Source organism: Chlorocebus sabaeus, chromosome 1 (assembly GCF_047675955.1).
Source record: "Chlorocebus sabaeus isolate Y175 chromosome 1, mChlSab1.0.hap1, whole genome shotgun sequence".
Classification (NCBI taxonomy): Eukaryota; Metazoa; Chordata; class Mammalia; order Primates; family Cercopithecidae; genus Chlorocebus; species Chlorocebus sabaeus.
The window spans coordinates 82,147,108-82,171,538 of record NC_132904.1 but is presented as its reverse complement, the minus strand read 5'-3'; the positions used below and the strand labels follow the sequence as shown (position 1 = coordinate 82,171,538).

Genomic DNA, 24,431 nt, shown 5'->3' with positions numbered 1-24,431 from the left:
CTTCTTGTTGAATTGATCCCTTTAACATTATGTAATGGCCTTCTTTGTCTCTTTTGATCTTTGTTGGTTTAAAGTCTAGCATTGCAACCCCTGCCTTTTTTTGTTTTCTATGTGCTTGGTAGATCTTCCTCCATCCCTTTATTTTGAACCTATGTGTGTCTCTGCATGTGAGACGGGTTTCCTGAATACAGCAAACAGATGGGTCTTGACTCTTTATCCAATTTGCCAGTCTCCGTCTTTTAATGGGACCATTTAGTTCATTTACATTTAAGGTTAATATTGTTATGTGTGAACTTGATTCTGTCATTATGATGTTAGCTGGTTATTTTGCTTATTAGTTGGTGTACTTTCTTCCTAGCATCGATGGTCTTCACATATTGGCATATGTTTACAATGGCTGGTACTAGTTGTTCTTTTCCATGTTTAGAGCTTCCTTCAGGAGCTCTTGTAGGGCAGGCCTGGTGGTGACAAAATCGCTCAGCATTTGCTTGTCTGTAAGGGATTTTATTTCCCCTTCACTTATGAAACTTAGTTTGACTGGATATGAAATTCTGGATTGAAAATTTTTTTCTTTAAGAGTGTTGAATACTGGCACCCACTCTCTTCTTGCTTGTAGAGTTTCTGCTGAGAGATCTGCTGTTAGTCTGATGGGCTTCCCTTTGTGGGTAACCCAACCTTTGTCTCTGGCAGCCCTTAACGTTTTTTCCTTCATTTCAACTTTGATGAATCTGACAATTATGTGTCTTGGAGTTGGTCTTCTTGATGAGTATCTTTGTGGCATTCTCTGTATTTCCTGAATTTGAATGTTGGCCTACCTTGCTAGTTTGGGGAAGTTCTCCTGGATAATATCCTGCAGTATTTTCCAACTTGGTTCATTTCTCCCCGTCACTTTCCGGTATGACAATCAGATGTAGATTTGTGTTTTCACATAATCCCATATTTCTTGGAGACTTTGTTAATTTCTTTTTACTTTTTCTTCTCTACACTTCTCTTCTTGCTTTGTTTCATTCATTTGATCTTCAATCACTGATACTCTTTCTTGCAGTTGATCGAGTCAGTTACTGAAGCTTGTGCATTTGCCACGTAGTTCTTATGTTATGGTTTTCATCTCTATCAGGTAGTTTATGGGCTTCTCTGCATTGGTTATTCTAGTTATCCATTCGTCAAATCTTTTTTCAAGGCTTTTAGTTTCTTAGTGCTGGGTTTGTAGTTCCTCCTTTAGCTCTGAGAAGTTTGATCAACTGAAGTCTTCTTCTCTCAATTCGTCAAAGTCATTCTCCTTCCAGCTTTGTTCCATTGCTGGTGAGGAGCTGTGTTCCTTTGGAGGGAGAGAGGTGCTTTGATTTTTTGAATTTCCAACTTTTCTGCCCTGCTTTTTCCCCATCTTTGTGGTTTTATCTACCTTTGGTCTTTGATCATGGTGACGTACAGATGGAGTTTTGGTGTGGGTGTCCTTTCTGTTTGTTAGTTTTCCTTCTAACAGTCAGGACCCTCAGCTGTAGGTCTGTTGGAGTTTGCTTGAGGTCCACTCTAGACCCTGTTTGCCTGGGTATCAGCAGCAGAGGCTGTAGAAGAGAGAATATTGCTGAACAGCAAGTATTGCTGCGTGTTTGTTCCTCTGGAAGCTTCGTCTCAGAGGTGTACCCAACTGTGTGAGGTTTGAGGTGTCAGTCTGCCCTTAGTGGGAGATGTCTCCCAGTTAGGCTACTTGGGGATCAGGGACCCACTAGAGCAGGCAGTCTGTCTATTCTGAGATCTCAACCTCCATGCTGGAAGAATCACTACTCTCTTCAAAGCTGTCAGACAGGGAGATTTACACCTGCAGAGGTTTCTGTTGCTTTTTGTTTAGCTATGCCCTGTCCCCAGAGGTGGAGTCTACAGAGGCAGGCAGGCCTCCTTGAGCTGTAGGGCTCCAACCAGTTCGACCTTCCTGGCTGCTTTGTTTACCTACTTAAGCTCAGCAATGGCGGATGCCCCTCCCCCAGCCTTGCTGCCACCTTGCAGTTAGATCTCAGACTGCTGTACTAGCAATGAGGGAAGCTCCGTGGGCATGGGACCCTCTGAGCCTGGTGCGGGATATAATCTCCTGGTGTGCCATTTGCTAAGACCCCTGGTAAAGCACAGTATTCGGGTGGGAGTGACCCGATTTTCCAGGTGTTGTGCGTTACGGTTTCCCTTGGCTAGGGAAAGGAATTCCCTTCCCCCTTGTGCTTCCTGGGTGTGGCAATGCCTTGCCCTGCTTCTACTCTCACTCATTGGGCTGCACCCACTGTCCTGCACTGACTGTCTGGCATGCCCCAGTGAGATGAACCTAGTACCTCAGTTGGAAATGCAGAAATCACCCATCTTCTGTATCGCTCACTCTGGGAACTGGAGGCTGGAGCTGTTCCTGTTCAGCCATCTTGGCGCCCAATCACCGTGTTTGGCATAGTCTTGCTTCATGCTCCTGTACTAACAAACTGGTGATGATGTATATGCTGCAACACTTGAAAGAGCCTCTCCAACAGCAAGCCTTAAGTATGCTGCTTATTTTGGAATGTAGGATAAGGGAATAACAACACTATCATCATTTTACAATTATTGTTTTAAAGTTTGATATCACTATAATGATTTCATACTCTTGGCATTTAAAAATAATTGAATTAGTTGTTATAAATACTTCTAGTGACTAGTAAGGAAAGGGAATAATGTACAAATACATTATGTTAAGAGTTTCTTCTATTTTAATTTACTTATTTAAGAAACCTCGGTCTAATTTTTAAAATTTATTTTATATATGAGGGAAACCGGGAGAAGGCAGAAAGCCTCTAAAGATTAAGAAGTTCTGAGTGATCCCCCAACTCTTCCTGCTCAAGTTCAGAAAATTATTATACAACTAAATCAAAGTAAGTGGCTTTGAAAGTAGTGTGTGATAGCTATGTAATATACAGAGGGACAAAGCATTTTAACTCTACTTCTAACCACAAGGCATTAGGCCAATAGGCTCAGGAAGCTGATCTTGGCAATAAACTCTTGAGGCCCCCAAAGGAAGTGTAAGAATGGTAGCCAAAACAAAGCAGAACCAAAGCAAACCTTATTGTCTTAGTACCTGGGGTGCAGAATACTTTGAGCTATAGGCAAACTCAGAAACTTTCCTAGTCTAAAAAAATGTATTAGAAAAACGCCTTAGCCAGGTGTGGTGGGTCATACCTGTAATCCTAGGACTTTGGAACGCCAAGGTGGGCAGATGACGAGGTGAGGAGTTGAAGGTCAGCCTGGCCAACATGGTGAAACCCCATTTCTACTAAAAATACAAAAAAATTAGCTGAGCATGGTGGCATTTGCCTGTAATTGCAGCTAATCAGGAGGCTGAGGCAGGAGAATCACTTGAACCTGGGAGGCGGAGGTTGCAGTGAGCCAAGATCGTGCCACTGTACTCCAGCCTGGGCAAGAGGGGCGAGACTGTGTCTCAACAAATAAAAAAGAAAAATAAAGGCCAGGCACAGTGCCTCACAACTGTAATCCCAGCACTTTGGGAGGCCAAGGTGGGCAGATAACCTGAGGTCAGGAATTTGAGACCAGCTTGACCAACATGGAGGAACCCTGTCTCTACAAAAAATCCAGAATTAGCTTGGCGTGGTGGTGCATGCCTGTAATCTCAGCTACTTGGGAGGCTGGGGCAGGAAGATCACTTGAACCCAGGAGGTGGAAGTTGCGGTGAGTTGAGCTTGTGCCATTGCACTCCAGCCTGTGCAACAAGAGTGAAACTCCATCTCAAAATAAATAAATAAATAAAAAAGAAAAAACACCCTCTTTAGGCAGATCTACCCCTAAGTTTACTTGGCTAGAAGAGAAGATGGTAAATTGGTATAAAGAAAATGGTTTACAGTCCTCCTGCCATAGTTTCATGTGAGGATGTATAACATGACTAGTACATAAAGAAAAACTCATCTCCTTGTCTGGGAGCCTTTGTTGTTTTATATAAAACATATAACTATATTTGGTGGCCCTGGAGACACTGGACCTAAAGTGTTTGAGGAAAGGGAAGTTGGTAAAATAATCAAAGGCATGGAGATTTTATGTGCAAAGGTATATCTGAGATTAAGAAACTTTAATAGAGAAATTGAAAGGTAAATGGTGGGTATGATCAGAGTCATTAAAATTGTAAAGTGTATGAAGAGTCTGAGTAGACTTGTTCACCAAAGTCAGGAATACTAGAACTAAGGGGAATTTTTTAAAGCCTGATGATGAACATTATTTTAGGAAAATAAAAGGGAACATTTTTCTATCAAATGAATACTAGATGCAATAGGACTTTATTCTTGTGTCAAGTGAACAAGATAAAAATATAGATATTTCTAGGATGGATTTAAACAGATTGATAGTCTTAATTGATCATTAGATAAATTTGTATGCTAGTCAGCTTTGGCTGGATAATGCTGCAGCAATAAATAATTTTTGAAATATCAGTAGTTTAGAAGACTAAAGGTTTATTTTTTGTTCATGCTACATGTTCATTATTTGTCAGGGAGCAGGTGGTGATGGTAGGGCTCTTTACATGGACCTCACTCAGGAATGTAGGTGAAGAGGAGTTCCATCTGTATGCTCCTACATTTCTCAAAGCCAGAATGAGTGATATGACAACTTGCAAACTACCTCTCAACAATTGTGTATGCATATATGTTTGTGTGAAATTTGGCAAGTTGATTCTAAAATACATGTAGATTCTTCTTTTTCTTGACATTATGCTTGTGAGGTTAATAATGTAGTTGCATACAGCTCTAGTTCATTAATTTGCATTGCTGTATAGTATTTCATGTTACAAATATTCCACAATTTATTCAGTCTTTTGTTGAAAAACATGAGTTGTTTCTCGTTTTGTTGTATAGGCACACCTCTGTATTTCCCTTGGTATACACATTTCTGTTAGTTATATGCTTAGAAACAGGGCCAGCTGAATATTTATGGGTCTTTCTGCAAAATGAAAGTGTTAGGTCTCTTGTTCAACATTTGTTAGGAATTTCAAGACAACTATAGCAGATAATTAAACTAAGCACCGGGTCGTTCTAAGTCCAAGGCCCTGTGCAATTGCATGGGTCACATACTCATGTAACTACTCTGATTTGGGGATTTATTTATTCATGAAGCATAACCCATGTGAGTGCCAGGAATAGAATTGCTGGTTTGTAGGTTATGCATAAATTCAACTCTGGATTAAATGCCAAACTGTTTTCCAAAGTGTTGTACCAGTTTACTCTACTGCCAACAGTGTATGAGAATTCCTATTACTTCATATTATTAACATTAACTTAGCATCTCATTGTGTTTTATTTTGGATTTTCCTAATGATAAATGAAATTTAGCATCTTTTCTGCTGTGAAAACTGGCTAGCCATATGCAGAAAACAGAAACTGGACCCCTTCCTCTTATACCTTATACAAAAATTAACTCAAGATGGGTTAAAGACACATGTAAAATCTTAAAACCATGAAAACCCTAGAAGAAAACCTAGGCAATACCATTCAGGACATAGGCATGGGCAAAGACTTCAAGACTAAAACACCAAAAGCAATTGTGATAAAGACAAAATTGACAAGTGGGATCTAATTAAACCAAAGAGCTTCTGCACAGCAAAAGAAACTATCATCAGAGTGAACAGGCAACCTACAGAATGGGAGAAAACTTTTCCAATCTATCCATCTGACAAAGGTCTAATATCCAGAATCTACAAAGAACTTAAACAAATTTACAAGAAAAAACCAAACAATCCCATCAAAAAGTGGGCAAAGGATATGAACAGACATTTCTCAAAAGAAGACAACAAACATATGAAAAAAAGCTCATCATCACTGGTCATTAGAGAAATGCAAATCAAAACCACATTTAGATACTATCTCACACCAGTTAGAATGGTGATCTTTAAAAAGTCAGGAAACAACTGTTGTTGGTGAGGATGTGGAGAAATAGGAACACTTTTACATTGTTGGTGGGAGTGTAAATTAGTTCAATCATTGTGGAAGACAGTGTGGTGAGGCCTCAGTGATCTAAAACCAGAAATACCATTTGACCCAGCAATCCCATTAATGGGTATATATCCAAAGGATTATAAATTATTTTACTATAAAGACTAATGCACATGTATATTTATTGCAGCACTATTTACAATAGCAAATACTTGGAACAAACCCAAATGTCCATCAATGATAGACTAGATAAAGAAAATATGGCACATACATACTATGGAATACTATGCAGTCATAAAAAATAATGAGTACATGTCCTTTGCAGGGACATGGGTAAAGCTGGAAACCATTATCCTCAGCAAACTAACACAGGAACAGAAAACCAAACACCACGTGTTCTCACTAATAAGTGGGAGTCGAACAATGACAACACATGGGCACAGGGAAGGGAACATCACACACCAGGGCCTCTTGAGGGGTGCAAGGGGAGAGAGAGCATTAGGACCAAGACCTAATGCGTGTGGGGCTTAAAACCTAGATGACGAGTTGACAGGTGCAGCAAACCACTTTAGCATATGTATACCTATGTAACAAACCTGCACATTCAGCACATGTATCCCAGAACTTAAAGTAAAATTAAAAAAAAAAATTCTTTAGGCAAAACCAAACAAACAAACAAACAAAAACCCCCAAGAAATTTAGCACCTTTTCATGCGTTTGTTGTTAATTTGGGCGTCTTCTTTGGGAAAGTTTCTATTCAAGACTCTTGCCCATTTTAAAAGTTGGTTTGACCATGTCAGTTAGGAAAACTACAGAATAAACAATGGATAAAATATACACATTTTTGTTGTCTCCTGTGAGCCTTAATTGTTTCATTGAAAAAGTGATTTACATCCTATTGATGCAGAGGCCTAAAATTAGAGTCAATGAATATCATTATATACACATGTTGTGCTTTGATCTTTAGTATTTATGTTGGGCCTCTTTTTTGCTCCCAGTTATAGAAAAAAACAAATGCAAAGGTCTCCAGATAGGAGATTATCCTATTTGGGGCATCGAAAAGGTGATCTTCTTTCTTGGTGTACTGATTCAAATGCTAATCTCTTCCAGAAACATCCTCACAGACACATCCAGAAAAATGATTTACTAGCAATCAGAGTTTCCCTTAACCCAGTCAAACTGACACATAAAATTAACTATTATTCTCATGTAGTTAGCAGTTCTGTGCTCTTCATTCTTTGTGTGATTCCAGATTTACATATGGTATCATTTTTCTTCTTTCTGAATGACTTTATTTAACATTTCTTATTGTGTGGTTCTGCAGTTGATTAATTCTTTCAGCATTTCAATGTCCTGTTTTATGTTAATTTTTGAAAGATATTTGGATATAGAATTCTAGGTTCACATTTTTTTCTGTCAGTCTTTAAAGATGTTGCACTACTATCTTCTGGCTTGCTTTTTTCTGATGAGAAGTCTGGTATAATTCTTATCTTTGTTCCTCTACATAAGGTGTCTTTTTTCCTCTGACTCTTAAGGTTTTTCTCTGTATCACTGGTTTTAAGCAATTTAATTATGAGGTGCTCTGTATAGTTTTCTTCATGATACTTCAGTTACGTGGAATCTTTTTTATCCTTTCAATTTTTGTTCTTGAGCTTTGTTAAGCAAGACTAGAGTAGCAGTTAGTCTAGGGCTAATTCTTCCCCACTAGTGAAACAATACACTTCTCAGGCATTCTACCCAAGGCCCAGTGAATTAAGAGGTTTTACATTTTGGCTAGTGGGAAGAGGAGCTATTCCTAGATCTGTGTCAGCCTCAAGTACTGTTTTCTCTAATCCTTTTGGGTGGTTCTTTCCACAGCTTCAGATAATTTCCTCTTGTTTATGCACTGATAACTGCTCTGCCAAAGACTAAAGGGGGATCCTCTGTAGATCTCTGGTACTCTCTGACATCTCTCCTGTCTAGTTTCTGTCCTTTAAATTCTGACTGCCTTGATCTCTGCAGATTCCCAGCTTCATTTTCTTAGAGAGACTACATGCTTAAACTGAGTTCTCTCTATTTCTGTGCTCTGGCCTGAAAATATTCTCCTGGCAGTTATCTGTGAGAATCATAGGGCTTACTTCATTTGTTTACCACATCTCAGGCATTACTGTCCTTTGTGCTTTTTCCAATGCCTTGAAAATTATTATTTCATATATTTTGCTCATATTTTTACTTGTTTCAGTTTAGATAGTAAATTTTGTATCTGTTACTCCATCCTGTTTCATAGTAGAAATCTCTCAGGAGTCTGTACATATTTGGAAGATAAACTTGTCAGGATATTCTGTTCTAATAAGTATTTTATATATTCCTTTAAAAATCTTTATATTCTTTATTTTTCTTTTTCATGCTTTACTACACTAGCTAGGATATATGGTAAATATTGAACAGATAGGGATAATGATAATGAAAACCTTAGTTTCATTCCTGACCTCAGTGGGGAAGGTTTTAACACTTTGACATTAAATACAATTTTTAAAAGTTCTTTGTATATGTCATTGATTACATTCAGGAAGTTCTTTTCTACTCCTAGGTTGCAAATATTTTCTTACTAAAAAAATTGTATTGTACTTTTTCAAATGCTTCCTCTGCATCTGCTGAGATAATCAAAGGATTTTAAATTTTATTCTGTTAATGTGGTAAATTACATTAACTATTTTTTAGGTATAATTTATATAGTGTAAATGAATGTTAAGGGTATTAATCAATGAGTTTTGACAAATGTTATAATTTTATATATTTTTTTCTTAATAGGAAGGAACTTAGAGGAAGGAAGGAAGGTATACAGGTATATACATTTGTCAAATGTATACCAGTATTCCCAATGAGATTCACAAACACGGAACATTTCCACCTTACCAGAAATTTCTGTCATACTCTTTCTGTCAATCTTGTCTCCACCCTGGAGCAATCACTTTTGTTTTTAATAACCAGAGATTGAGTTTGCCTGTTCTTGAACTTTGTATAAATAAAATTAGAGTAGCAGTGTGGTACAGTGGCTTACACCTCTAATCCCAGCACTTTGGAAGGCTCAGGTTGGAGGACAGCTTGAGTCCAGAAACTTGAGACCCACCTGGGCAACATAGTGAAAACTTGTCTCCACAAAAAATAAACAAAATTCATCAAATGTGGCAGTGCGAGCCTGTAGTCTCAGCTACTTGGGAAGCTGAGATAAGAGAATTGCTCAAGCCCAGGAAGTGGAGGCTGCAGTGAGCTGAGATCGTGCCACTGTACTCCACCCTGGTCAACGAAGTGAGATCCTCTCTCAAAAAAATGAAATAAAATAAAATAAAGGTAGAGAAGTACTCTTTTTGAGCATAGCTCCTTAACTCAATATACTGTTTAAAATATTTTACTTTAAAAATTTTTCATTTTTATTTATATTTTTTAATTTTTGTGGGTACATAATAGACATATGTTTATGGCATATGTGAGATATTTTGGTACAGGCATACAATGTGAAATTATTTCCTTAGGGCAAATTGAGTATTCATCACCTGAAGCAATTATCCCTTCTTTATGTGACAAATAATCCAATTATACTCTTTTAGTTATTTTTAAATATACAATAAATTATTGTTGCCTGTAGTCACCCTGCTGTGCTACCAAATACTAGATCTTATTCACTCTTTCTAACTATATTTTTGTACCCATTAATCATCCCCACTTTCGTCCCTCCCAACACTTCACTACCCTTCCCAGCTTCTGGTAACCATTGTTCTGCTCTCTATCTCCATGAGTCCAGTTAGCTGCCAAAAATAAATGAGAACATGCAAAGTGGTCTTTCAATGCCTGGCTTATTTAACTTTACATAATGACCTCTAGCTCCATCCATATTGTTGCAAATTACATGATCTCATTCTTTTTTTTAGGGCTGAATAGTACTGCATTGTATATATGTACCACATTTTCTTTATTCATTCATCTGTTGATGGACACTTAGGTTGCTTCCAAATTTTGGCTATTGTAAATAGTGCTGCAGTAAACATGGGAGTGCAGATATCTCTTCAAAATACTGATTTCCTTTCTTTTGGGTATATACCCAGCAGTGGGATGTCTGGATCGTTTGGTAGTTCTATTTCTAGTTTCTTGAGGAATCTCCAAAATGTTCTCCATGGTGATTGTACTAATTTACATTCTCACCAACAGTGTGTAATGGTTTCCTTTTCTCTACATCCTCATCAGCATTTGTCATTGCCTGTCTTTTGGATAAAAGCCATCTTAACAGGGGAGATGATAACTCATTGTAGTTTGATTTTCATTTCTCTGATGTTCAGTGATGTTGAGTATCTTTGCATATACTTGTTTGCTTATTTGTATGTCTTCTTTTGAGACATGTCTATTTAGATCTTTTTCCTATTTTTAAATTGGATTATTAAGTCTTTTCCTATAGAGTTATTGGAACTCCTTATATATTCTGATTATTAATCTCTTGTCAGATAGATAGCATATTAGTCTGTTTTCACACTGCTATGAAGAAATACCTGAGACTGGGTAATTTATAAAGGAAAGAGGTTTATATTGACTCACAGTTCCACATGGCTGGGGAGGCCTCAGGAAACTTATAATCACAGTGGAAGGGGAAACAAACACTTCCTTCTTCACATGGCAGCAGGAGAGAGAATGAGAGAAGTACAAAGTGAAGTGGGAAAAAACCTCTCATAAAACCAGCAGATCTTGTGAGAACTCATTCACTGTTATGAAAACAGCACAGGAGAACTTCCCCCATGATTCAATCACCCCCCACAAGTTCCCTCCCGCAACACATGGGTATTACAATTGGGATTGTAATTCAAGATGAGATTTAGGTGGGGACACAAAGCCAGACCATATCATTCTGCCCCTGCCTTCTCCTAAATCTCATGACCTCACACTTCAAAGCACAATCTTGCTTTTCCAATAGTCACCCAATGTCTTAACTCATTCCAGCATTAACCCAAAAGTTCAAGTTCCAAGTCTCTTCTGAGATAAGGCAAGTGCCTTCTGCCTATGAGTCTGTAAAATAAAAAGCAAGTTAGTTACTTCCTAGATTCAATGAGGGTACAGGCATTGGGTAACTATACCCGTTCCAAATGGGAAAATTGGCCAAAACAAAGGGCTACAGACCCCATGGGAGTCTGAAATCCAATAGAGCAGTCATTGAAACTTAAAGTTCCACAGCGATCTCCTTTGACTCCATGTCTTACATTCAGTTCATTCTGATTCAAACAGTGGGCTCCCATGGAGTTGGGAAGCTCCACCCCTGTGGCTTTGCAGGGTACAGCCTCCTGCCCTAGCTGCTTTCATGGCTGACATTGAGTGTCTGTGGCTTTTCCAGGTGCAGGGTGCAAGCTGTTGGTGGATCTACCATTCTGGGGTCTGGAGGATGGTAGCCCTCTTCTCACAGCTCCACTAGGCAGTGCCCTAGTGGGGATTCTGTAGGGGGAGTCCAACCCCACATTTCCCTTCCACACTGCCCTAGCAGAGGTTCTCCATGAGGGCCCCACCCTGGCAGCAGACTTCTACCTGGACATCCAAGCATTTCCGTATATCCTCTGAAACCAAGGGAGAGGTTCCCAAACCTCAGTTTTGTCTTCTGTGCACCCATAGAACCAACACTGTGTGGAAGCTGCCAAGGCTTGGGTCTTCCACCCTCTGAAGTGACATCCTGAGCTGTACCATCGCTCCTTTTAGCCATGGCTGGAGTGACTGGGACACAGTCCTGAGACTGTATACAGCAGGGGGGCCCTGGACCCAACCCAGGAAACAATTTTTCCCCCCTAGGCCTTGGCATCTGTGATGGCAAGGACTGCTGTGAAGCTCTCTGACATGTCCTGGAAACATTTTCCCCATTGTCTTAGTATGTCTTAGTAATTGACATTTGGCTCCTTGTTACTTATGCAAATTTCTACACCTGGCTTGAATTTCTCCCCAGATTTTTTTTTTTCCTGTCTGTTGGGCTGCAAATTCTCCAAACTTCCTTTTTGATGATTTGCCACTTAGAAATTTCTTCTGCCAGATACCCTAAATTATTCCCCTCAAGTTTAAAGTTCCGCAGATCTCTAGGGCAGGGCAAAATGCCATCAGTCTTTTTGCTAAAGCATAGCAAGAATCACCTTTTCTCTAGTTCCCAAAAAGTTCCTCATCTTCATCTGAGTCCACCTCAGCCTGAACTTCATTGTCCATATAGCATGTCCATGAGCATTTTGGTCAAAGTCATTCAATAAGTCTCTAGGAAGTTCTAAACTTTCCCACATTTTTTTTGTCTTCTTCTGAGCCCTCCAAACTGTTCCAACCTGTCTGTTAGCCAGTTCCAAAGTTGCTTCCACATTTTCAGATATCTTTGTAACAGTACCCTACTCTCTGTGGCACCAATTAGTCCATTCTCACGCTGCTGTAAAGAACTGCCTGGGACTGGGTGATTTATAAAGGAAAGAGGTTTAGTTGACTCACAGTTCCACATGGCTGGGAAGGCCTCAGGAAACTTACAATCATGGCAGAAGGGGAAGCAAACACATCCTTCTTCACATGGTGGCAGGAGAGAGAAGAATGAGAGAAGTGAAGAGCAAAGTGGGGGAAAAGCCCCTCACAAAGCCATCAGATCTTGTGAGAACTCACTCACTATCATGAGAACAGCATGGGGGAATCATTCCAATGATTTAGTCACCTCCCACAAGGTCCCTCACCCAACACGTGGGGATTACAATTAGGATTACAATTTAAGATAAGATTTGGGTGGAGACACAGAGTCAGACCATATCAGATAGTTTGCAGATATTTTCTTCCATTATGTTGGTTATCTCTTCACTTTGTTGATTATTTTATTTGCTGTCCAGAGACTTTTTAACTTGATGTGATTCCACCTGTCCATTTTTCCTTTGGTTTCCTCTCCTTATAGGGTGCTACTCAAGAAATCTTTGCCCAGCGAAATGTCCTGAGAGTTTCCCTGATGTTTTCTTTTAGTCATTTTATAGTTTGAAGTCTTAGTATAAGTCTTTAATCCATTTTGATTTGATTTTTGTATATGGCAAGAGATAGGGGTCTAATTTCATTCTTCTGCGTATGAATATCCAGTTTTCCCAGCACCATTTATTGAGAAGACTATCCTTTCCCCAATATATATTCTTGGCACCTTTGTCAAAAATGAGTTCACTGTAGGTGTGTTGATTTCTTTCTAGGTTCTCTGTTCTGTTCCATTGTTGTGTTTTTTTATGCCAATACCATGCTGTTTTAGTTACTATAGCTCGGTGGTATACCTTGAAGTCAAGTAATGTGATTCCTTTAGTTTTGTTCTTTTTACTAAGGACAGCATTGGTTATTCTTGGTGTGTGTGTGTGTGTGTGTGTGTGGTGTGGTTCCATATACATTTTAGGATTTTTTTTCTATTTCTGTGAAGAATACCATTGGTATTTTGATAGGAATTGCATTGAATCTCGTAGATTGCTTTGGGTAGTAAGGTCATTTTAACAATATTGATTCTTCCAATCCATGAGCATGGAGTATTTTTCCATTTTGTGGTGGTCTCTTTAATTTCTTTCATCAATGTTTTATAGTTCTCATTATAGAGATCTTTTACCTACTTAAAGGTATTCCTAGGTATTTCATTATTTTTTGTAACTGTTGTAAATGGGATTGAGTCCTTGATTTTATTATCAGTTTGATCATTATCAGTGTATAGAAATGCTACTGGCTGGGTGGAGTGGCTCATGCCTATAATCCCAGTACTTTGGGAGGCTGAGATGGGATGATTGCCTGGACCAGAAGTTCAAGACAAGGCTGGGCAGTATAAAGAGACCCCCATCCCCACCAAATATAAAAAAACATTAGCCAGGTGTATTAATCCATTTTCATGCTCCTGATAAGACATACCTGAGACTGGACAATTTACAAAAGAAAGAGGTTTGTTGGACTTACAGTTCCACATGGCTGGGGAGGCCTCACAATCATGGTGAAAGGTGAAAGGCACATTTCACATGGTAGTAGACAAGAGAAGAGAGCTTGTGCTAGAAAACTCCCCCTTATAATAACCATCAGGTCTCATGAGACTACAGCACAGAAAGACCTGACCCCATGATTAAGTTACCTCCCACCAGGCCCCTCCCATAACACGTTGGAATTCAAGATGAGAATCGGATGAGCCAAACTGTATTATTCCACCCATGACCCCTCCCAAATCTTATGTCTTCACATTTAAAAACCAATGATTCAAAACCAATCATGTCTTCCCAACAGTTCCCAACAGTTAAAGTCTTAACTCATTTCAGCATTAACAAAAGTCCACAGTCCAAAGTCTCATCTGAGATAAGGCAAGTCCCTTCTGCCTATGAGTCTGTACAATCAAAAGCAAGCTAGTTACTTCTTAGATACAACAGGGGTACAGGTATTGGGTAAGTACAGCCATTCCAAATAGGAGACATTGGCCAAAACAAAGAGACTACAGGTCCCATGCAAGTCCAAAATCCAGTGTGGCAGTCAAATCTTAAAGCTCCAGAATGATCCCCTTTGACTCCATGTCTCACATACAGGTCACTCTGATGCAAGAAGGGGGTTCCTATGGTCCTGGGCAGCTTCACCCCTGTGGTTTTGCAGGGTACACCCTCCATTCTGGCTATTTTCACAGGTGGCATTGAATGCAGCTTTTCCAGGTGCATGGTGCAAGGTGTCGGTGGATCTACCATTCTGGGGTCTGGAGGATGGTGGTCCTCTTCTAACAGCTCCACTAGGCAGTGCCCTAGTAGGGACTCTGTGTGGGGACTCCAACCCCACATTTCCCTTCTGCACTGCCCTAGTGGAGGTTCTCCATGAGGGCCCTGCCCCTGCAGGAAACTTCTGTTTGGGTATCCAGGTGTTTCCATACGTCTCCTGAAATCTAGGAGGAGGTTCCAAAACCTAGATTCTTGACTTCTGTGCACCCACAGGCTCAACACCATGTGGAAGCTGCCAAGGCTTGGGGCTTCTACCCTCTGAAGCAACAGCCTGAGCTGTACCTTGGCCCCTTTTAGTCATGGCTGGAGCAGCTGGGACACAGGGACCAAGTCACTAGACTGTAAACAGCAGAGGGACCCTGGGCCTGGTCCACCAAACCATTTTCCTCCTAGGTCTCCAGACCTGTGATGGAAGAGGCTGTTGTGACGGTCTCTGACATGCCTTGGAGACATTTTCCCCATTGTCTTGGGGATTAACATTCGGCTCCTTGTTGCTTATGCAAATTTCTGCAGCCAGCTTGAATTTATTCTCAGAAAATAGGTTTTTCTTTTCTATCGCATTGTCAGGCCGCAAATTTTCCAAACTTTAGTGCTCTGCTTCCCTTATGAAATTGAATACCTTTAACAGTACCCAAGTCACCTCTTGAATGTTTTGCTGCTTAGATATTTCTTCTGCCAGATATCCTAAATCATTCATCTCTCTTAAGTTGAAAGTTCCACAAATCTCTAGTGCAGGGACCAAATGCTGCCAGTCTCTTTGCTAAAACACAACAATAGTCACCTTTGCTCCAGTTCCCAACAAGTTCCTCATCTCCATCTGAGACCACCTCAGCTAGAACCTTATTGTCCATCTCACTATCAGGGTTTTGGTCAAAGCCATTCAAGAAGTCTCTAGGAAGTTCCAAACTTTCCCACATTTTCCTGTCTTCTTTGAGCCCTCCAAACTGTTCCAACTTTGCATGTTACCAAGTTCCAAAGTCACCTCCACATTTTCAGGTATCTTTTCAGCATTGCCCCACTCTGCTGGTATCAATTTACTGTATCAGTCTGTTTTCATGCTGCTGATAAAGACATACCTGAGACTGGGTCATTTACAAAAGAAAGAGATTTATTTGGGCTTACCATTCCACGTGACTGGAGAAGCCTTGCAATCATGGTGTAAGGCAAGGAGGAGCAAGTCACATCTTATGTAGATAGTGACAGGCAAAGGGAAAAAACTTGTGCAGGGAAAGTCTCCCATGTAATAACCATCAGATCTTGTGAGACTTACTCACTATCATGAGAACAGCATGGGAAAGACCTGCCTCCATGATTCAATTATCTCCCACTGGGTCCATCCCACAACACGTGGGAATTCATGATGAGATTTGGGTGGGGACACAGCCAAGCCATGTCACCAGGTATGGTGGCATGTGCCTGTAGTCCCAGCTACTTGGGAGGATCACTTGAGTCCCAGAGTTCAGGACTGCAGTGAGTGAACTATGATTGTGCCATTGCACTTCAGCCTGGGTGACAGAGTAAGACCCCGTCTCTTAAAAAAAAAGAAAAAAAAATGCTACTGATTTTTATACATTTTGTATCCTGAATATTATATTTACTGAATTTGTTTCCCAAAATTTTGGGGTTTTCTATGTGTATGATCATATCATCACCAAGAAGAGATCATTTGAGTTCCTCTTTTTCAATTTGGATGCCGTTTATTTCTTTCTACTTCCTGATTGCGCTGGCCAGGACTTCTAGTATTATGTTGAACAGGAGTGGTGAAAGTAGAAATCATTGTCTTGTTTTAGTTTTAGGGGGAATGCCTTGAAATTTTCCACATTCAGTATGATGTTGGCTATAGGTTTGTCATATATGACTTTTATTATTTTGAGGTATGTTCCTCCTATGCCTATCTTGGGGAAGGTTTTTATTTTTTTAAATCATGATAGGATATTAAATTTTATTGAATGCCTTTTTTGCATCTATTGAGATGATCATATCATTTTTGTTTTTAATTCTCTTTATGTAGTGAGTCACATTTATTGACTTGCATATATTGAAATACTCTTGCATCTCTGGAATAAACCCCATTTGATCATGGTGTATTATCTTTTTGATGTGCTGTTGGATTTGGTTTTCTCATATTTTTTGAGGGTTTTTATATCTATTTTCATCAGGGATACTGGTCTGTAGTTTTTCTTTTTTTTGTTATGTGTTTGCCTGCCTTTCATATCAGGGTGATACTGGTTTCACAGGGTGAGTTAGGGAGGATTTCCTTCCCTCAATTTTTTGGAACAGTTTCAGTAGGACTAATACTGTTTCTTTTTTGTACTTTTGGTAGATTTCAGCTGTGAATCCCTCCCGTCCTGGGCTTTCCTTTATTGGGAAAGTTTTTATTACTGATTCAATCTCACTACTCATTTTCGTCTGTTTAGGGTTTCTATATTTTCAGGGTTCAATCTTGGAAGGTTCTATGTGTTCAGGAATTTATTCATTTCCTCTAGGATTTCTAGTTTGTCAGTATAGAGATGTTCACAGTAGTTTCTAATTATCAATTGTATGTCTGTAGCTTCAGTTATAATGTCTCCTTTTTAAAATTTCTGATTGAATTGTCTTTCTTCTTTTCTTGGTCAATCTAGCTAGTGTTCTATCAATTTTGTTTATATTTACAGAAAACAAACTTTTCATTTGGTTGATTCTTTTTTTTGGTCTCAATTTCATTTGATTCTGCTCTGATCTTTGAATTTTTTCCTTCTGCTAATTGTGGTTTTGGTTCCATATTGCTCTTCTAGTTCCTTGAGGTGCAATGTTAGGTTGTTAGTTTGTGATCTTTCTGTCCTTTTGATGTAGAAATTTATTGCTAAAAACTTCCTTCTTAGTCTTTTCTTATATCCCAGAGGTTTTGGTACATTGTGTCTCTTTTTATTCATTTCCAAAAGTTTTTAAATTTACCTCTTAATTTTGTCCTTGACCCAAAGATTTTTCAGGAGAAGATTGTTGAGTTTTCATGTCTTTGTGCATTTTTGAGAGTTCCTCTTAGAATTGATTTCTAGTTGTATTCCACTGTGGTCTGAGAAGTGACTTGATATGATAATTAAGATTTAGCAGAGAGAGTCAATGTATTTGATTAGGAAAAGTAAATGGAAAATACAATGTAATCAGGGCAATTATTGGGATTTTACTCTGCAAATTACAGAATTTTTTTAGTGCTATTTGGAAACAAATTACATAACCTTACTTTGTAATCAAGGAGAACTAATTCTATTTCTTTCTCGTCATATTCTGTTAGACTTGAACTATATCTAGACTATGATAAGGATTTAGTATTATACTTTTACTCATCACAAACCAGATCTTCAAATCCTATATTCTCATAACCATTTGTGGATAGAAGATTCACAAAACCTCACAAATTTCTACTATCTGAATGAGAGCCTAGCAAATAGGATAGCTATGCTATCATAGCACAGAAACAAAACCAGCATTATAAAGCAGAAGCAACCAATTCAAATGTTCCATGTTCCTTTTTTCCTTCAGATACTCTTCTTACATTATTATCACTCATAAGAAACCTTACCACTCCTTTATGCCACTTCTAATCAGTTCTAATATTACCCTGTTATTTCTGTCTATGTCATTGAGAATGAACATATGAAAGACTGATCTGAAAATCAATAATAATGATAGTAACCCATATTATTTCGAGGACTTGCTAGATTCAAGGTATTATGAATTAAGCACTAAGATAGACACTATTAATATCCTCAATTTTCAGATGAAGAAATAAAGTCTTAAGACTAAGATGTTTACAAAACGAAAAGTGATGATTTCGGAATTGCTGAAATTTGCACAGCTAGTAAGTTGTGGAACAGAGATTCAGTCAGGTCTGTTTGACACAAAAGTCCAAGTTTAAACACATATTACTCACACCTACCCACATTCTTCCCATCATAAAATGTTTAGGTCCACTACTCACAGTATCTGCCTCCGTAAGAGAACTCATATTCCATTAATTTACTCTGTCTTATACACAAGATATTGTTTCAAAATTAGAATAGTCTAGGCTCACACTGAACAATTCTCTTACTGAATGGACTAGGTCAAAATTAGTTAGTTAAATGTGACTCTGACTTCTCCTTTTGTCTTTCATATGCCAACAATCAAATTGTATTTTCTACCAACTCCGGTTATCTGACTACAGTCATACCATCCACCAAATTATTTTCAATGTTGTCTTGACAATCCACCTTATCACTCACAAATATAGATGATTCTATAGTTCCCAACTCTCAATTTTTATCTTAGCTCCCAGAAATCTTCTAACCAAGTAATTCAAGAAGATGATAGATGTACAACAAAAGTATATTTTCTTGAATTATTTTCCTCCAATCAAATAATTCAAGAAGATGATTGGTGTACAACAAAAATATATATTTCCAGAGAGCTCAATATGAAACCTCTGCCCAGTACATAGGGGGAGTGACTCCTTCCTGAAACTCAGATACACTGAAACCAAGAGCATATGAAAACAAAGGTAAGCAACAGAAGGAGACATTTTAAAATATTTAAAATCTATTTAACAACTCTGTTTAAAACAAAACAGCTAATGCATAGAGAAAACAAGTTGTAAAAATACATGAGGAATGATAACTGTTTAGTATTCACTATTCCAAAAAGTACTATAAGAATCTATAAAGGACCTATACCCAGAGATGATAGCACTTTCCACCAGGAAATTTAGAGAAGATGTCAAAATATGAAAGTGGAATTGTATTGAAAAGTAAGACAAAATAATAAAAGCATATTCAAAAATTTCCCCTATGTGATTTCATTCACAGATATTGCCAGTTGACATATTCCCTGACTCTTTAAACCTGGATGTATCTGGGCTCTGTTTCACATCCACCAATGAGCTGTAAAAACTTGGGAAAAATATTTAACTCCCAGGAGCCTTACATTTCTGCATTTGTTAACAGGGATACTAGTAACTATCTTACAAAGTCGATGTGAGGATTAAAGACAGTGTTTATAATGCATCTGGCACAGTGCTTAACAAACACACACACACAGGAAATGATACCTATAATTATTATAAATTATATAAGAACAAGAAGGACATGAACAAATCTGAGTTTTACAAAATTACTCTGTAAGGGTCTGAAGGTATTACGAGGGAGAAGAAACTAGTAGTTGGAAAAACACCCATAAGGTGTTCAAAAGAAAACTAAATTGTTCAAAAGAAAACTAATGAATACTTCAACTAAAGAGGAAACAGTGAGGATGGGGAACAGAAGATGACCTTGAAAGATATTTAGAAAGGTAATTAATAGGACTTGGTAACTAATCAGATTTGGGGGATTTGGGAGATTGTTGGATAATGAAGAACAGCTGTTAGAAATATCAGTAGGTTAAATATAAGACATATCAAATAGTTGTTGTTATTTTTTTGAATAACAAAAAGATACTTCTAACAGCATGACAGCAAGACCAGTCAGGTGCGATAAGTGAATGTTATGAGCCTGAAGAAAGGTGGGGTAGATAAAAATGGAGATTAAGACATGGAAGGAGTTATTAGAAAGTAGAAGTTTATACTTTGCTAGTGATTAAATGGGGAATCAAGAAGACATACTAGTGAAAGATAAGTGCTCATTGAAGATACTACCATTACTTAGAAAGAATCCCCAAACTCATAGAGCTAATTAACTCTATCAGTTAACAATCAACTGATAAGTTCATGTGAAATATTATTGGTTTGCTCAGTATTGACATCCCAAATTTGTCTCTTGAAGTACAAAATCTGGCTTGATTTTTAAAATCCATAATGTTTACCTTTTTTCCTTTGGTTCATATTAAAAACTCTATTTTAAATTTTTTAAATTTCTTTAGATTCAGAGGGTACATGTGCAGGTTTGTTATATGTGTATATTGTATGATGTTGAGGTTTGGGCTTCTAATATTCCCATTACCAATTGAACGTATTGCCCAATAGGTAGTTTTTCAACCCTTTCTCCCTTCCCTCCCTTTCCCTTTCTGGAATCCCCAGTGTTTATTTTTTTCCCATCTTTTTGGCCATGTATGCTCAGTGTTTAGCTCCTACTTATAAGTGAGAATATGCTATATTTTGTTTTCTCTTTCTGTGTTAATTCACTTAGAATAATGGGCTCTAGCTGCATCCATGTTGGTGCAAAGGTCATGATTTTGTTCTTTTTTATGTCTGTGTGGTATTCCATAGTGTATACGTACCACATTTACTTTGTCCAGTTTACTGTTGATGGGCACCTGGGTTGATTCCATGGTTTTGCTGTTGTGAATAGTGCTGCAGTAAATAAAATGAGTGCAGGAGTTTTTTGGTAGAATAGTTTATTTTCCTTTTGGTATATACCCAGTAATGGGATTGCTGGGTCAAATGATAGTTTCATTTTCAGTTATTTGAGAAATATCCACACTACTTTCCAAGGGGCTAAACTATATCCACACTGCTTTCCAAGGGGCTAAACTAATATACATTCCCACCAGTAGTGTATAAGCATTCCCTTTTTTCTGCAACCTCACCAACATCTGTTATTTTTTGACTTTCTATTAAAAAGTTGTTACTAAAGAAGTTGGCATTAGTATGACATGTATCACACTGAGCAAGAATAAACCTGGCTAGGAGAGTGATTTATTAAATGATGGTTTTATCCATTTTTGACAGTGATAGTAAAGTAGGCACTGTTTAACTCAAGATATGTTATCTATAGGTACGGTTATATTATTTATAGAGAAAGGTCACTGTATAATATTTAGAGATAGAGTATCCAAAGGCACTTAATTCAGTATTTGATGAAGACAGTCAAATATTAGTTTTTAAATATCTCAAAGCTTGTTTTCGAATAAAAACTGTATGCATTCCACTCTACAGTTAACTTCAGCATGCATAGTCACTTCAACTAAGTACTTATCCATTGTGTTCTGTCTACTTTGCTAAAGGAATGATGAGAATCCCTTACTAGTGTGGCCAAGAAAATAATCTTTGCTTTGCACCAGGTTTCAAATCCCTTCCTTCTAGTTCCACAGAAATCTTTCTTTCTCCTGTGCTTATTGCTGTACCTGTTATTTGGCAATGAACAGGGGAAAAGAGCCACTCCTTCACTGCAATCCACACTGAAAATGGATCTCCTATTATATAATATTATGATCCTTCCTGAGAAACACCATGAAACTGCAGTCAAATATTTTTATTTTGCACATTGGTATGAGCAATTCATACTTCATTTTGAAGCTTCAAATGTTTACCAGCCTTGTCAACATAGTAAGACCCCATCTCTGCAAAAACCAAGAAATTAGCCAGGCTTGGTGGCACACGCCTGTAGTCCTAATGCCTGTAGTCCTAGCTATTTGGGAGGCTGAGGCTGGAGGATCACTTGAGCCCCAGAGTTTGAGGCTGCAGTGAGCTATAATCCTACCACTGCACTTCAGCCTGGGTAACAGACTGAGACTCTGTCTCTAAACAAAAAAATAGCAAAAAAGAAACTTCAAGTTTTCGCAGTGTGTTGGAAAATCCCTATTTGGTGTTTGAATAATTGAAACATTTAATCTTAATGAAGGATAAAGCCTCAGGGATAAATTTTCAAGGCATGCATACTCCCTTATATTGCATTCTTGAAAGATGATCATTTAGGTTCTGCTTGATTACTTGCAGTAATGGGATGCTCAGTCTCTGAGGCAACCCATTTTATTGTTAGATGGTTTAGTTGTTAAATTGTTATAATCTCTGTTCTAAGGCAGATGTCATTGAATTCTTGAAATTAGTAACTCAAATCTATTGGCTTCTTACTGTTCTTAGGATTAAGACATATTTCTTATCCTGGCCTATCAGTTCTTCCTAGTATGGCTTCTGCCTACCTCTTCAACCTCATATTGTATGATTCCTTTCTTAACCAATCACTTCTAGCCAGACTGGTTTTCTTTTAGTTTTTCTTTCTTTGTTTTACTCTTCTATAGAGGCTTTTCTTTTGCTTTCCTTCATCCTAGGTAGCTGTCTTCCTAATTTTCTTTCAGCTTTCACCAAACTAACCTTTTTTTTTTAATTAAAAATATGGAACACTCCATGAATTTGTGTGTCATCCTTGTGCGGGGGCCATGCTAATCATCTCTGTATCATTCCAATTTTAGTATATGTGCTGCTGAAGTGAGCAGCAAACTAACCTTTGTCTTTTAGATCTCAGCACAATCATTTCTTTAATTAAGCATTCCATGATCTGCCTCATTAGATCAAATTCTCCAGCTATATGCATGCATAGTGCTCTGTACTTCTTTGTAGCTTATATCACAGTTGCGATTTTAATTCATCAGTGATTAATAATGTATTTTTAACCTCTATCCCAGTATTTTCATTCACTATGTATCATCAGCATTTATCACAGCACCTGACTCATGGCACGTGTGCAGTAAATATTTGTTGAATAAAATGAGTGAAAAATAATAATAGATTTGCATTTTAGATACATTGGAAGATATTGGTTCTTCTATATGACAATACTTTAAAAAATGTTGAGATGGCTAGAATGTGTCTTTGTCTTTCAGATGAAATGGCTATACATATCCTGTCCTTAGTTTGTGTTTCCTCTGAAAAACCACAGTCCTCCCCCATCCTGGTTGCTTGCTCTCCTCTGCAAGCATTCAGATTAGTCAGTGTGCCTTGTACTGTATAGGAAGGCACTTGTTTCTTAAAGTGAGACCCCACTTTTGAGAATTCCTGTAGGTTCCAGAAATCTATGTTAGAATAAGAAATAGCTTTTATGAGATTAGCCTCTAGAGTATGATTTTAAGCTTTTGGTTTATTTTACATGCAGTAGTTTAATTTCCATATGGGTCATCTTTTGAAGAAAAGCTTTTGGTTTCTGTTAGATTTATTTCTTTTCAGGACTCAGGTGTAGATGGGCATGGGATTCCTCGAACCATGATTAAAAGAAATTTATTTCTGTATCCCTAAAAATCACTGTGAAATTTTTTGTGTAAGTGAAATCATGAGCTTCAAAATCAGTAATACGGAGTAAGAATTTCTTGGACAGCATTTCAAAATAAAAACCCATATTCACCCTTGTGATTTAGGAGGAAACAATGAAAGTTGCAGCAAGTAGAAATTAAAGACTGAAATAAAGTATACTATTACTTTTTTATATACTTCAACATCAACACAGTCAGTATATGTGTATGTTGGTCATTGTTAGCCTTTCTCATATAGTTTAGATAGCAAGTTAATAAATGTTTATTGCTTGTCTACTATCTGTCAGATACTAAGCTAGGTGCTATTTTGCTGTCTCAGAATAATAGCTTATTTTTCTGTTTATAAAGTTAATACAATTTCAAAGTAGAACATTTGGAAAATACAGAGAACACAAATACTTTTACCCTCTACTGTTAACACTTTAGTATGTTTGTTTTTATTTAATATTCATTTAATAACTATTGAGTGCATATAATTTGCCATCAATTGTTCTAGAAACTAGGGATATATCAGTAAACAAAATACATGAAATTCTTGTTCTTATGGAGCTTACTACCTAGTGAGGAGAGATATAAAATAAAGTACTTAATATGTCAGCTAGTAAGCACCACAAAAAATAAAATAGAGTAGGGGGATAAAGAATATACCTAATGTAGAAAGGAAAGATATTTCTAATAAAGTGACATTCGATTAGAGAGCTGAATGACTTGAGAGAGGTATAGGGTTAATCAGGCAGAGGGAATAGCACATGCAAGGGCTTTGTGGCAAGAGTGTACATGGTGTAGATGGCATATTGGA

General features: G+C 37.9%; 1 protein-coding gene and 1 non-coding gene across 7 annotated transcripts in view; one reads left to right on the top strand and one right to left on the bottom strand.

The window, feature by feature from the left end:
• DLG2 (discs large MAGUK scaffold protein 2) overlaps nucleotides 1-24,431 on the top strand; it is a 2,222,296-nt gene that overhangs the window by 112,483 nt on the left and 2,085,382 nt on the right. The gene's annotated exons all lie outside the window — the stretch shown is intronic.
• Nucleotides 22,716-22,822, bottom strand: LOC119626674 (U6 spliceosomal RNA). Its single transcript, XR_005242821.1, has one exon. It is a non-coding gene; the product is annotated as a U6 spliceosomal RNA (small nuclear RNA).